Source organism: Marmota marmota, unplaced genomic scaffold (genome assembly GCF_001458135.2).
Source record: "Marmota marmota marmota unplaced genomic scaffold, marMar, whole genome shotgun sequence".
Taxonomy (NCBI): Eukaryota; Metazoa; Chordata; class Mammalia; order Rodentia; family Sciuridae; genus Marmota; species Marmota marmota.
The window spans coordinates 15326317-15340519 of record NW_026000222.1 but is presented as its reverse complement, the minus strand read 5'-3'; the positions used below and the strand labels follow the sequence as shown (position 1 = coordinate 15340519).

Sequence of the window (14203 nt, the reverse complement as noted above, 5' to 3'; positions counted from 1 at the left end):
GGATCACCCCGGACTGGGCCCCAAGCTGGGGCCGCGGCGATCCGCGCGCCACGGCTCTTCTTACCCGGACCCTCCTCCCGGGCAAAGTTGCCCCCCAGCGGGCGGCGTGGCCGGAGGCCGGTTCTGGGGGCAGGGTCACCATTTTACCCCCCTTCGGCTTGTTTGTGCGCCGTCTTTCTGCCCCCCTCTCCCTCTGGCCTAGTCCACTCCCTCCCCTTGTCGGGACGGCCCCCCTCGGCCAGGCGTTCTTCCTTTCCTCGTCATCTTCGCTGGAAAGGGCCCGAATTTTCTTTTCCCACCTCCGTGGCATTCTAATTACTTACTTCTCCCTCTCTTTTCAAAAATAGGGGTGCTCTCTCTGGGTTAGTTTTATTCCTCTCCTCTCTCTGGAGTATCAGGCTGAGGCACGGACGCTGTCCTTTGAGAATTTTTTATTCTTTGCTGTTCAAGGGCTTCTTGCAGGGAGGGGACAGTGGACAGAGATTCCCACTTAAAAACTCTTTTTGGCTAAGGCCTGCAGGGGATTCCCAGCATCTCAAATATTAATACTTGAGCTGATTTCTATTGGCATTAAATTCCTATACTGGACACCATAAGAATGTGTCAGAACAGGTTCCCTATGCAAGGGGCATCAAACCAAAATACTCCCACTGCACTCATCATTCTTTAAACCACTGGGACGAGGCGAAAGACATAACTGGATTGTTAACTGTTCATCTCATTATGTTAAAAAAATATGCCAGGTGAACCCTTTTCCTGAGAAATTCAGCGTTTCGCTTGTTTTTAGTTCTATGCATCCATCCACTGATTCCATCCCCTCCAAAACAAACGAACAAAACAGGGGCTTCAACTTCACATTAATGTATTTAAGTTGTTTAAGTGAATGACAGTAAGGTGGTTTACTCTGAAAGATACTGGACTTTATGGACTGGCTATTGAGTTTGTGTACAGAATCCTACTTAGTTACTGTAACCATTGCTTCGATGACTTTAGTTGGCGGTCACCAACCATCCTGTGGATATTTTTCGGACAATGTTACTTGAAGTAGTTAAGAAATATTGTAGTTTTGAGTGCCAGGAGGAAGACAATATCAAGAGATGAATCTTAGAGAAGGACTAATGTGGTACACTTGGATGCTAAAAATAGTCAAGACACTAACACCATTTGGGCAGTAATCGTCAGATAATTTTCCATGAAACAAATACTTTATTAAAATCTAAGTTTAGTTTAGAGATCAATGTAGAGGCAATTAAGCATTCCTCTTGTAGGGAGTATATATACAAGTATGGGCCTTAGATCTCAAAATTATAAGATAGTTATATAAGAGATGTATGTTATCCTTGGCATTTTTTTTTCTCATCCAGCATAAAAAGTACTTAATGCTTTTTGTGTTTTTCAGATTCTCTGAAGTTACACCCATCACAGAATTTTCATAGAGTTGGACTATTGGAAGGTCAGCAAAGTGCCATTTTAAAGCCTATTGTGTTAGTATGCAAAGACTTTCTCTCAAATGGAATTTAAATGGGAAAGTGTGAAACTTTGCAAACTCACACAATGTAGTTTTCTCCTAAATAGCCTGATCCTTCTTTTAGAGCAGCTAAGTGTTTTCAGTGTATTTTGTTGCTATGTTGAAATGCTTTTTGGCTGTTGTGTTTGCTTTGAGAAGACTTGAAAAAAAAATCATTTTAAATTATGTGTTGGGTGCTACTATAGATTTCCAGATCTTTATTCTTTTTTTACATACAAACCAAATGTGAAAAGGCTGAAACATTAAGGTGAGTTAATAACTAGAAGAGTGACACAAAACACATACTTAGTTTGGAAATTCTAAACTTAGAACTTTTGTATGCTGAATATTTCAAACATTTATTTACTAAAACATTGATGTTTTTGTAATTTTACATTATATTTAAGGATAAGAAAAGCTGTGTAATAGAGATGATGATTAAGTTATGCTTAGAAAAAAGGCTTTAGAAAGTCCTGGAAATGTTTATGGAATCTGTAGGATAAACAGCAAAAATTTAGAAAACTTCATTTTGTGTTGTTTTTAGCATTTTAAGACATCAAATATTCTTTGTGTTTTTAAATAGATTTTATAGATTTCCCATTTATCATCTTTGAATCTTGTAATCCTGGATTTGGACAGCAAGGATGTTAATTTTCCTATTATGGAAATGAGAAACAGGGTCTGGGGGCTGTAGCTTGCCTAGCATGCATGAGGCACTGGGTTTGATCCTCAGCACCACGTTAAAAAAAATAAATAAATAAACAAATAAGATAAAGGCCTTCTACAACTACAAAAAAAAAGAAGAAGAAAAGAAAAAGAGAGAGAAACAGGCTGAAATTAAGATACTTGGGGGGAAAAATCCCACAGTAGCCGAAACAATGCTCTGTGTGTTTTATTTAGTGCTTGTTATCCATGCCAAGGTGCCACTAGGAAATATAAGTATGTATACACACACAAACACACTATACATAAATATACACAAATACATATACAACCAGTGACTTTAGGGCCCGCTTGAAGAAGGCCCTCAGTATTTAAGTCTGATTTGAGTGTAGGTTTTCCCCTTGATTAAGAGTAGTCTGATATAGTGAGGGGAAAGTGGATATTGTAATTGAGTTTAACTTTGAATACCAGTTTAGCAATTTGTTAACTCTGTGACCTGGGATAAGTGATTTTACCTGTTTAAACTTTAATATTCTTTCTATTAAGATAGATACCTCTTTAGTTTAGTGAGCTAGTGTGTATTAAAGTGCCTTGTGGGGCTGGGCTTGTGGATCCGTGGTAGAGCGCTCGCTTAGCATGTGCGAGACCCTGGGTTCGATCCTCAGCACCACATAAAAATAAAGAAAGAAAAGATATTGTGTCCAACTAAAAAAATAAAATAAAAAATATTTTTTAAAAAGTGCCTTGTATCAAATATTTTTGAAACTCTAATCTGAAGAAAGAAATTTTTAGAAGTGTCTCTTAAAGAAGCAGATTTCTGTTGTGGAGTCATATTTGTGTGTAACATCTCATTTATTTCCTGGGCAACAAATCAGTGTTATAATCATAGAGGTTATTAGGCAGCAGAGAGATATATGGAAGAAAAAGTGTTTATTATTTGAGGCTGGGATTGTGGCTCAGTGGTAGAGCACTTGCCTAGCACATTTGAGGCATTGGGTTCAATCCTCAGCACCACATAAAATAAATAAACAAAATTATTAAAAAAAGTGTTAATTATTAAAACATTTTTAATGAGTTTCTGGAAATACATACAAGCTTAATATGTGTTTACATATTTTTGCCTCTTTGTTGATTTTTCATTTTGGTTTAGTGGCTAGTCAACAATTTAAGACCATCCTTTTACAGATTATATAAAAATGCAAAACATGCAAGTATCAGATATATTATGTCCTATTTGAATTTTTACCTGAGATGATATAAGAAAGTTGTTTGCTTGTTTAATGAAGAATTTAATCTGTACTACCTCATTGCTATTTTTTAACCTTTAATTTGGGCTTAAAAGATACATAAAAGTAAAGAAAATAGACATGAACTCCCACATACTCATTGCTGATATTTTTTATTTTTCTCCCATACTGGGAATTGAACCCAGGGGCGCTTACCCACTGAGCCACATCCCCAGCCCTTTTCATTTTTGTTTTGAGACAGAGTCTCCCTAAATTGCTTAGGATCTCACTAAGTTGCTGAGGCTGGCTTTGAACTTGTGATCCTCCTACCTCAGCTTCCTGAGTTGCTTGAATTGCAGGCAACTGCCACTGTGTGGGACTTCATTTAATCTTTATACTTTAATTTTCTCATCTTTAAATGGGGGCAATAATAGTATCATCATCCTAGGTTGTTATGAAAATTATACTAGGGGAGTTCATGTAAAATATTTAATTTAGTATATAGTAGACGCTCAGTAAATGTTAGCTAACTTAAAAAAATCATTAAACAACAAACATCAATAGAGTGCTTACCATGTGCCAAGAACTTTACATATATTAACTAATTGAATTCTTATAAAAGTTTCAAATGATTATTAGAAACTATCCTCCTATAGAGATGAGGAAATGAAGACATAGAGAAGTTCAGTAATTTACCTGGAGTCGCATAGTTAGTTAAAAAGCCATGTTTCTGACTTAAGTCTTTTCCCTTTACAGTCTGTGTTCTTAACTACTGTACTGTACAAATCCTTGTGTTATGTAATATCAAGTATTGTCTAGTAATATTTATGCAGACTTTACATCAGTAGTCTAGATTTCTTTCTAGTAATTAAAAACACGCTCAGAGTGAGGAATTTAAGTAATTGATATAAAATATGTTCATTTTCTTTATAGAACACACGTTTTCCAAATTTAAGTTCTTTTAGGAAAACAAGTTAGAAAATCTATAATTGAGTATTATTAAGCTTTAGAAATAGATATAAATATCTACCATTTGGAGAAAAAAATACCAACAATAGCATATATCTCATATAATATAACCAACATGTGTTTTTAAGAGCTGGTCCTTCTTGCTACCATCTTTTTATTTAATATGGTGACTACCTAACTGGCAAAAGGGGTCTAGTTAATTAATGCAATAATAATATATGGCCATTAAAACAATGTTACTAATGATCTCAGAATTAACATGTAACCCTCTTAATAAAATAAAAATGGTGCTGTTACAATTATATTAAAAACAATTTGTATTTTTAAAGCAGAATATCCTGGACAAAAGTATACACTATAGATTTTATTTTTTGCGGGGGAGGGAGGGACCAGGGATTGAACTCAGGGGCAGTCAGTCACTGAGCTACATCCCCAGCCCTATTTTGCATTTTATTTAGAGACAGGGTCTTACTTAGTTGCTTAGTGCTTCGCTGGTGCTGAGGCTGGCTTTGAACTGGCGATTCTCCTGGCCTGAGCCTCCTGAGCTGCTGGGATTACAGGTGTGTGCTACTGAGCCCAGCTATTTTCCTTATCTTAAAAGAATATAGCTTGTGTATTTATATATTTTTAAATAAAATGGTTTGCACTTAGATTCAGAGTTGAACCTCTGAATCTAGGCATCTCCTTTGAAGTGCCTAGAAAAAAATTCAGCTACAGAGAAGTTATCATTTCTTATTCTGTACCGCAAAATACCCATTTTGCTTTACTTTGTTTGCCATACAAAAAAAAAACAACAACTAGGAAATGAAATGAAACTAAACGAAAACAAACAAATAGATTAAGAGGTTATTCTAGAAATATAGAGGTGTAAGATAATAAGATAGAAAATCAAAGAACAGGAAAAATAACTGTAAGCAAATTGAAGAAAATAGAGAAAAACAATAGAAAAAAAATTTAAATGCTTTTTTTCTTCTCTTTTGCAGTACTGTGGATGGAACCCAAGGCCTTGGGCATGCTAGGCAAGCACTCTACCACTGAACTATGCCCTAAACCCCTTTAAATGCTTTTAAAAGTCTAAGGGATAGGGCTGGGGTTGTGGCTCAGTCGTAGAGCACTTGCAGTACACATGAGGCACTGGGTTCAATTCTCAGCACCACATATAAGTAAATACATAAATAAAAATAAAGGCCCATTGAGAACTAAAAAAATATTTGAAAAGAAAGCCCAAGGGATAACATTATGGATTCAAGAAGGGATTAAAGAATTGGTTAACATTATGGATTAAGAATTGGTTAAGTAAAAGTTCAGTGGCAGTCTGATATAATCTTGGCATGATTTAAATGTTTAAGACTGAGATTTTTAAGAGATGATATAATGACTTAGGAGAAAACAACTATTTTTTTCCAACTATTGCCAATCTGTTTGATTATCATGTATGTAGAATTATAGACAACTGAAAACCCTAGAAATATAGCAATGTTTTGTTGGCTTTATGGAGTTCCACCTCCCTCACTCCAGTATTGTGAGTAGGACCCAGGGCCTCCTGCATGCTAGGCAAGTGCTGTACCACTGAGTTATATCCCCAGTCATGACTTCATGGAGTATTTCTTAACTTGCCATCAAACATGTTTTATTTCTCTTGCAAGGACCCATGTTAAAGTAGTTAGACCATAAAACACCTACATGATGATACATATGAAGATATCTTATGAGAGCTAGATTTATCAAAAATATTTAACATTAAGCTGGGCCTGTGGTGCACGCCTGTAATCCCAGCAGCTTGGGAGGCTGAGGCAGGAGGATTGCGAATTCAAAGCCAGCCTCAACAATGGTGAGGCACTAAGCAACTCAGTGAGACCCTGTTTCTAAATAATATACAAAAATAGGGCTAGGGATGTGGCTCAAGGTAGCGCGCTCGCCTGGCATGTGCGGGGCGCTGGGTTCGATCCTCAACACCACATAAAATAAATAAATAAATAAAGAAAGAAAGATGGATGTTGTGTCCACTGAAAACTAAAAAATAAATATTAAAAAATTCTCTCTCTCCCTATCTCTTTTTTTAAAAAAAAAAATAGGGCTGGGGATTAGTGGTTGAGTGCCTGAGTTCAATCCCTGGTACCTCCCTCCCCTGCCAAAAAAAATAAGTTCAATTATTTTCTTGTTTAGTATTTATTATCTGAATGGATCCATATTTGTAAACTAAGAATATAATTATAGAAACAAGTTCATAACATGAAAAATCATTCCTAGTTCACCCCAGCTTTTTGCCAATAAAATCCATATCTCTGATTTCCCGTCATCTGTTTTTTTAATGACTTTCTTTTCTTTTCTTTCTTTCTTTTCTCTTTCTCTCTTTCTTCCTTTCTCTTTCTCTCTTTCTTTCTTTCTTTCTTTCTCTTTCTCTCTCTCTCTCTCCCTTTCTTTCTTTCTTTTCTTTTCTTTCTTATCACCCCAGTGCCTCACATGTAATAGGTGAGCACTCTACCACTGAACCACAACCCCAGCTCCCTATCATCTGTATTTAAAAAATTTTTATTTTCAGTTGTCAATGTACCTTTTTAAAATTTATATGTGGTGCTGAAAATTGAACCCAGTGGTCTCTCACATGCTAGGCAAGCGCTCTACCACTGATCTACAACCCCAGCCCTATCATCTGTTTTTGTATCTGCCTAAATTCTGCTTCGTTTTTTTTTTTTTTTTTTAAGTACTAGGGATTGAACCCTGGGCTTTGTACATGCTAGGCAAATGCTCTGCTCTTGAGCCATATACCCAGAACTTGATTTCTTTATTTTCATTTAATACCAGAATTTGATTGCTTATTAAAATAAATGGATATAAACCTGTGTTCTAATTATGTGGTTCATGGTCTGATCTTAATTTATTATTTTTTGGTGTTGGAGTTTGAACCCAGTGTTGTTTAACCACTTAGCTACATCCCCAGCCCATTTTTTATTTTGATACAGTGTCTTGTTAAGTCCTTAGGGCCTCATTGCTGAGGTTGACCTTGAATTTGCAGTCCTTCTGCCTCAGCCTCTTAAGTCTCTAGGATTACAGGGGTGTGCTACTATGCCAGGCTTGAGTCATTCTTTTTTTCCCCTGGTTCTGGGGATTGAATCCAGAGGTGCTCTACTATTTTTCTTTAATATTTTTTTTAGTTGTAGTTGGACACATACCTTTAATTAATTAATTAGTTAATATTTTTTAAAATTTATTTTTTAGTTTTAGGTGGACACAATATCTTTATTTTTATGTGGTGTGCTGAGAATCGAACCCAGTGTCTCATGCATGCTAGAGGAGCATGCTACCACTTGAGCCACATCCCCATCCCTATTTATTTTTTATGTAGTGCTGAGGATTGAACCCAGCTTTTTGCCTGTGCCAGGTGAGTACTCTACCCCTGAGCCACAATCCCAGCTCAAGGAGTGCTCTACTATTGAAGTTACTTCTCCAGTCTTTTTAATTTTAAGACAGGGTCTCAGTTGCCCAGGCTCCTTGAATTTTTAGTCCTCCTGCGTCAGCCTCCTGAGTAGCTGATTCACTCTTGACTCTTCTGTGTAATTGTAGTAGTCCCCTAACTTGAAAGTGGTAATGCAGAAAAACATTTCCTATTGTGATCAATATTACATATAAAAATAGCCATTTTTTTATTAGAAAAGTAGATTCATTAGGTTATATTTTCTATTGGAAATAGCAGGTACTTATAAAAAAAAAAAAAAAGATCATGTGGGTACAATGGTGCATATCTGTAATCCCAAAGTCTGGGGAGGCTGAGGCAAGAGGCTCTGGAGTTCAAAGCCAGCCTTAGCAATTTAGTGAGGCCCTAAGTAACTCAGTGAGAATTTGTCTCTAAATAAAATACAAAGAAAAGGGCTGGGGATGTGGCTCAGAGATTAAGTGCCCCTGAGTTCAGTCCCCTCCAAATAAGTAAATTAAATAAAATAAAAAGATTTAAATTATATAAGAGATCAGTTAGACCTGATTATTTAGTGGACACAGGATAGTTCTGTTAATATTAATAAGGTAAAAGACATTTTTCAATAGAAATGTTGCTTACTATATTATTTTCTTGTTATTGGCTACCAATTTATTCCAAGTTACATTAAAGAGATTCCTGTGTTTTTTATTTGCTGTTGTGTTAATGGAAATTAAGTTTAAAAAAATAACAAGGTGTATAAGATGCTAATTATAAATGTTGTTGAATGAAAAGGTAGAAATTTTCTTCATGAATTATCCATAGATAATGGGTTTAGCTTTGAAATATAAATAAATCCTGATGCTGTGATAAAACTATATTTCTAATGATTTGAACTGAAGATATGTTACATGAGTGAGATTCCAGTTTTATTTTATTTAGTTATTTTTAATCTTAATAACTATTTTATTTTTTATGGTACTTGGGATTGCTCCCATGGGCACTCTACCCCATTCAATTAAAAAAAAATATATATATATATTTAAGTTGTAGATGGATATAATACCTTTATTTTATTGAAATGTGGTAATGAGGATTGGACCTAGTGCTTCACACATGCTATGTAAGTGCTCTACCACTGAGGTATAACCCCAGCCTCCCCATCCATTTTTATTTGTTATTTTGAGACCTGGAACCTGCTATCTTTCTGACTCAATCTCTGCAGTCACTGGGATTACAGGTGTGCACTGCTGCACCTGGTTGATTCTTACTAACTTTTTGTTTTATTTTATTTTTAGTACTGGGGATCGAACCCAGCAGCTTAACCACTGTGTCATATCCCCTGCCCTTTTTTATTTTTTATTTTTATTTTTAGACAGGGTTTTGCTAAATTGCATACGGCTTTGCTAAATTACTGAGGCTGGCTTTGAACTTGCGGTCCTCCTGCCTCAGCCTCCTGAGCCACTGGGATTACAGGCATGTACCACTGTGCCTGACCCTTACTAACTTTTTAAAAAATGGATACTTTCCTCTTCTGTTTATTTTTTGTGGTGCTGAAGATCAAGCCCAGGACCTCCCATATGCTAGGCAACCACTGTACCACTGAGTTATGCCCACAGCCTTTTTTCCTGTAGTACTGGGGATTAACCCATGGTCTTATGGATGCTAGACAACACACTCTATGTGCACTGTACCATTGAGTTACATTCCCAGCCTATAAGATAAATAGGTTGATGGTTATTATTGCTTTCCAGCCATAAATGTCTAACATTTATTTCCTTTTCAAAAAACATTGTGATTAGTACTTTACTAAATTTGGTAATTAGTTTTGAAAATATGACTAGTTTTTAACAGTGAAATAAGTAGTTGATTATATTTATAAAATTAGTTTTAATTTAAAAAATCTACTTAAGCAATATTTTTTAAATTCTTTTTCATTTTTTATAGTACTGGGGATGGAAGCCAGGGCATTGCACTTGTGAGGCAAGTGCTCTCCCACTGAACTACTTATTAAATTTTTTATTTTGATACTGGTTCTTGTTAGATTTCTCAGGCTGTCTCGAACTTGTTATCCTCCTGCCTTAGCCTGTGAGAAGCTGAGATTACAAGTGTGTGTCACCATGCCTTGCTAAAGCAAACTGAGGTACAGAGGAATTTGATTGAGTTTTCATTAATTTTCCAAGATTACATAGCTAGTGGACCAGGATGGAATTTGAACCTCAACTTTTATTTTTTTGTACCAGGGGATTGAACCTGGGGTTCTTAACCACTTTTTTTTGTTGTTGTTGTTTTGTTTTGTTTTTAGATAGTCTCACCTGAGTTGTTTAGGGCCTCACTAAGTTGTTGAGATTGGCTTTGAACTTTTGATCCTCTTGGCTCAGCCTCCCAATCCACTGGAATTACAGTTGTGTGCCACTGTGCCCAGTTTGAACCTCAACAGTTTTACCCTAGAGTTATGATCTTGTATGGATTTGTGTAGCACAAACATTTGATAATGGGTGTTTGTACTTTGGACCCTAAAGATTACACTACTGTTTAGATGGTATAAAAAGAATATTTTGTATAGGATTCTTCAGATAAGCAGTTTCCTTAAAGTAATGAAAAGTCACACAATAGAAATCAGTAAAAATATGATGATGACCCCTTTGGAGGAAAATTTTAAACATTCACAATCAACAAATCATTTTTTTCTTTGATAGTTTTTAAGATTTAGCTGAAGCAGATGGCTGGTTGAAATTCATTCTTGGCTGATAGTGGGATTCAGGTAAAACATAGAAGCAGGGTTAAGTGGAAGCCACCACTTAAGGAGAATTTAGAAATGGAGATGGTTGTGACTCTTGATTTCTTTGGCAGTACTTTTATGGAAGTTATTGATTCTTATTTCTGCTGGCTATTTCAGAGATTAATTTGAGAAGAGATGATCAATAGGAGAAACTACTAATAGGAGCATTAGGAGTTAGTTCTGTTTCATGCTATGGTTGATTTTCGTTTTTGGAACTTTCTGAAAGTTCTGTGTTAGGAATTTGAAGTTTTGGGTTCTAATTCTAGTTTTACCCTGTGACCCTATGGGAAATCACAAAAGCAGTCCTTTAGAGATGTTATCAGTGCTTACTTAATTAAGACTTAAGGGGAATACAATTGAAATAAAGTTGAAGGGGTTTGAAAACTATAAAATACAATATGAATAGTTTTATTTCCCATGGAGTTTTATTAATTTACTTTGGTTCTCCTTTCCCTTTTTCTTTAAATCTACCCTTTCCATCTTTTGGTTCGTTTTTGCATGACACTGTGTACATTTTATTGGTTCTACTCAATAGTATTCTTGTGTCTTCTTCTTCAATGTACAGAAGTACATTCATTTTAAATGTTCCTTGAGTTTTTATTTTTATTTTTTTGGACTAGGGATTGAACCCAGGGATGCTTAACCATTGACACACATCCTACCTATTTTTTATTTGGAGACAGGGTCTCACTGAGTTGCTTAGGGCCTTGCTGAGTTGCTGAGGCTGGCTGAGAACTTGTCATCCTTCTTCAGCTTCCCAGTTGCTGGAATTCAGGAGTGTGTCACCATGCCTGGTGTTCTGCGAGGTTTTTTTTTTAATAAATAAATAAATTTTACAGTAGAATGCATTTTGACATATAGTACACAAATGGAGCACAACTTCTCATTACTCTGGCTGTACATGTTTCAGAGTCACTCCACTAGTGTAATCACACATGTATATAGGGTAGTAACGTCTGTCTCTTTCTATTGGCCTTCCCAACCCCACAACCCTACCCCTCCCCTGACTCCCCTCTACACAAAATTCTTTCATTCTTCCTTGTCCTCCTACCCCACTATGGATCAGCATCCGCTTATCAGAGAAAACTATCAGCTTTTAGTTTTTTGGGACTGGCTTATTTCACTTAGCATCATATTCTCTAGTTCCATCCATTTATCTGTAAATGCCATAATTTCATTCTTTAATATTCCATTGTGTATATGTACCACATTTTCTTGATGCATTTCTCTATTGAAGGGCATCTAGGTTGGTTCCATAGTTTAGCTATTGTGAATTGAACTGCTGTAAACATTAATGTGGCTATGTCACTGTAGCATGCTGATTTTAAGTCCTTTGGGTATAAACTAAGTAGTGGAATAGCTGGTTCAAATGGAGGATCTATTAAAAGTTTTCTGAGGTATCTCCATACTGTTTTCCATAGGGGTTGCTTCTGTGAGTTTTTAACAAGTGTGTGTTTGTACAATCAACATAATCAAGGTATAGAACAGTAAAACTACTTCTTATTCTTTTGTAGTTAATCCTGCTCACTCCAACCCCAGAGAACTACTGATGGGCTTTTCTTTATCATAGATTAATTTTGCCTTTTTTTAGAATTACAGAGATGAATTTTAAGTTTTGTTGTTTTACCACCATAGCCTTCTAAAAGGTAACATTGTATTTTAAAAATGGGCATAAAGGTAATACATTTTTTGTTCTTTCATATATTTTTTTCTTTTTTTGGTGCCAGGGATTTAACCCTGGGGGTGCTTTACCACTAAGCTACATCCCCAGCCCTTTTTATTTTTAATTTTGAGACAGGATCTCATTAAGTTGCTTAGGGCCTCACTAATTTTGAGTCTGATCTTGAACTCAGGATTGTCCTGCCTGAGCCCGACTGAGTTACTGGAATTACAGTCATGCACAACCCTGCCCAGCTCTTTTTTTCTTTTTTATCCCCAGTACTGTGGATTGAACTGAACATAACTCTACCACTGGACCTACATCCCTAGCCCATTTTTTAAAAATTTATTTTGAGACAAAATCTTGTTAGATTGCATATCTGCCCTCGAATTTGTGGTCCTCCTGCCTCAACCTCCTGAGTGGGCTGGGATTTCAGGTATGCACCACCTCAACCATCTCAAATTTTTTTTAAAGCATGTTTTAGTTATACATGGACACAATATCTTTATTTTGTTTATTTATTTTTATGTGGTGCTGAGGATCGAACCCAGTGCCTCACACATGCGAGGCAAGTGCTCTACTGCTGAGCCACAGTCCCAGCCCCAGATATTTTTTTTTATTACTATTAATTTTGGTACTTTTTTGAGGATTAAATCCAGGATTACTTTACTGTTGAGCTACACCTCCAGCCCCCTGTTTTTAGTTGTTTTTGAGGTAGGGTCTCACTTAGTTCCTTGGGCCCTTGTTAAGTTGCTGATGATGATCTTGAACTTGGGGTCCTCCTGCCTCAGTTTCTTGTTGCTGGGATTATAGGCTTACTATCCTGTGCCTGGCCCAACTCATATCATTCTTATGTTACTCTATAAGTAGCAAAGTATAGATTTATGAGGGATTTATTGATTGATTGATTGATTGTCATGCTTGGGATTGAATCCAGCACCTCATGCTTACTAGGCAAGCACTGTACCACTGACCTATATTCCTAGCCCTTTCCAGAAATTTTTATTTTGAGATAGGGTTTTGCTAAGTGCCCAGGTCAACCTCAAACTTGAAATCCTGCCTCATCTACCAAGTAGCTGGGATTATAGGTGTGTGCCACTATGCCTGGTTAAAATTTCTTTTTTTAAAAAGTTTTACATTTGGGCTGGGGTTGTGGCTCAGTGGTAGAGCTCTCGCCCAGTATGCATGAAGCACTGGGTTCAATCCTCAGCACCACATAAATGTAAAATAAAGATATTGTGTCCACCTAAAACTAAAAAATAAATATTAAAAAAAATTTTACATTTTATCTGGCACAGTGGTTGACCCTTGTGATTCCAGATAATTGGGAGGCTGAAGCAAAGGATTGCAAATTTGAGGCCAGCCTCAGACACCGGGTAAACTCTGAGCAAGTTAGAGTATGTTTCAAAAAACAAAAACAAACAGAAAAACAGGCTGGGGATATAGCTCAATGGTAAAGTGCCCTGTTCAATCTCTAGAACCCCCAAAATTTAAATTTTATTTATTTTTATTATTTTTTTATGGTACTGAGGATTGAATTCCAGGGAATTATATCACTGAGCCTTATCCTAGCCCTTTTAACTTTTTCTTTTCTTTTTTTCTTGGTTCTGGGAATTGAATCTGGCGTGCTTAACCACTGTGTCATATCCCCAGCCCTTTTAATTTTTTATTTTGATACAGGGTCTCACTAAGCTGCCCAGGCTAGCCTCAAAGTTGCCATCTTGAATTGCTGAGATTACAGGCCTGCACCACTGTACTCAGCTAGAAAATATTACATTTGTCTTTACTCTTTCAATACAGGGAGATCATATTCATATAACTTTTTTTTTTTTTTAAAGAGAGAGAGAGAGAGAATTTTTTTTAACATTTATTTTTTAGTTTTCGGCGGGCACAACATCTTTGCTTGTATGTGGTGCTGGGGATCGAACCCGGGTCGCACGCATGCCAGGCGAGCGCGCTACCGCTTGAGCCACATCCCCAGCCC

General features: G+C 36.4%; 1 protein-coding gene across 2 annotated transcripts in view; it reads left to right on the top strand.

The window, feature by feature from the left end:
• Window positions 1-50: 50 nt before the first annotated feature.
• Window positions 51-14203, top strand: part of Nfat5 (nuclear factor of activated T cells 5) — a 103326-nt gene continuing 89173 nt past the window's right edge. The window contains exon 1 of one of the 2 annotated variants that reach the window (XM_048792430.1): window positions 51-1453. The gene's annotated coding sequence lies outside the window, so the exon portion shown is untranslated. The remainder of the gene's footprint in view (window positions 1454-14203) is intronic. The other variant, XM_048792429.1, reaches the window with a different exon arrangement.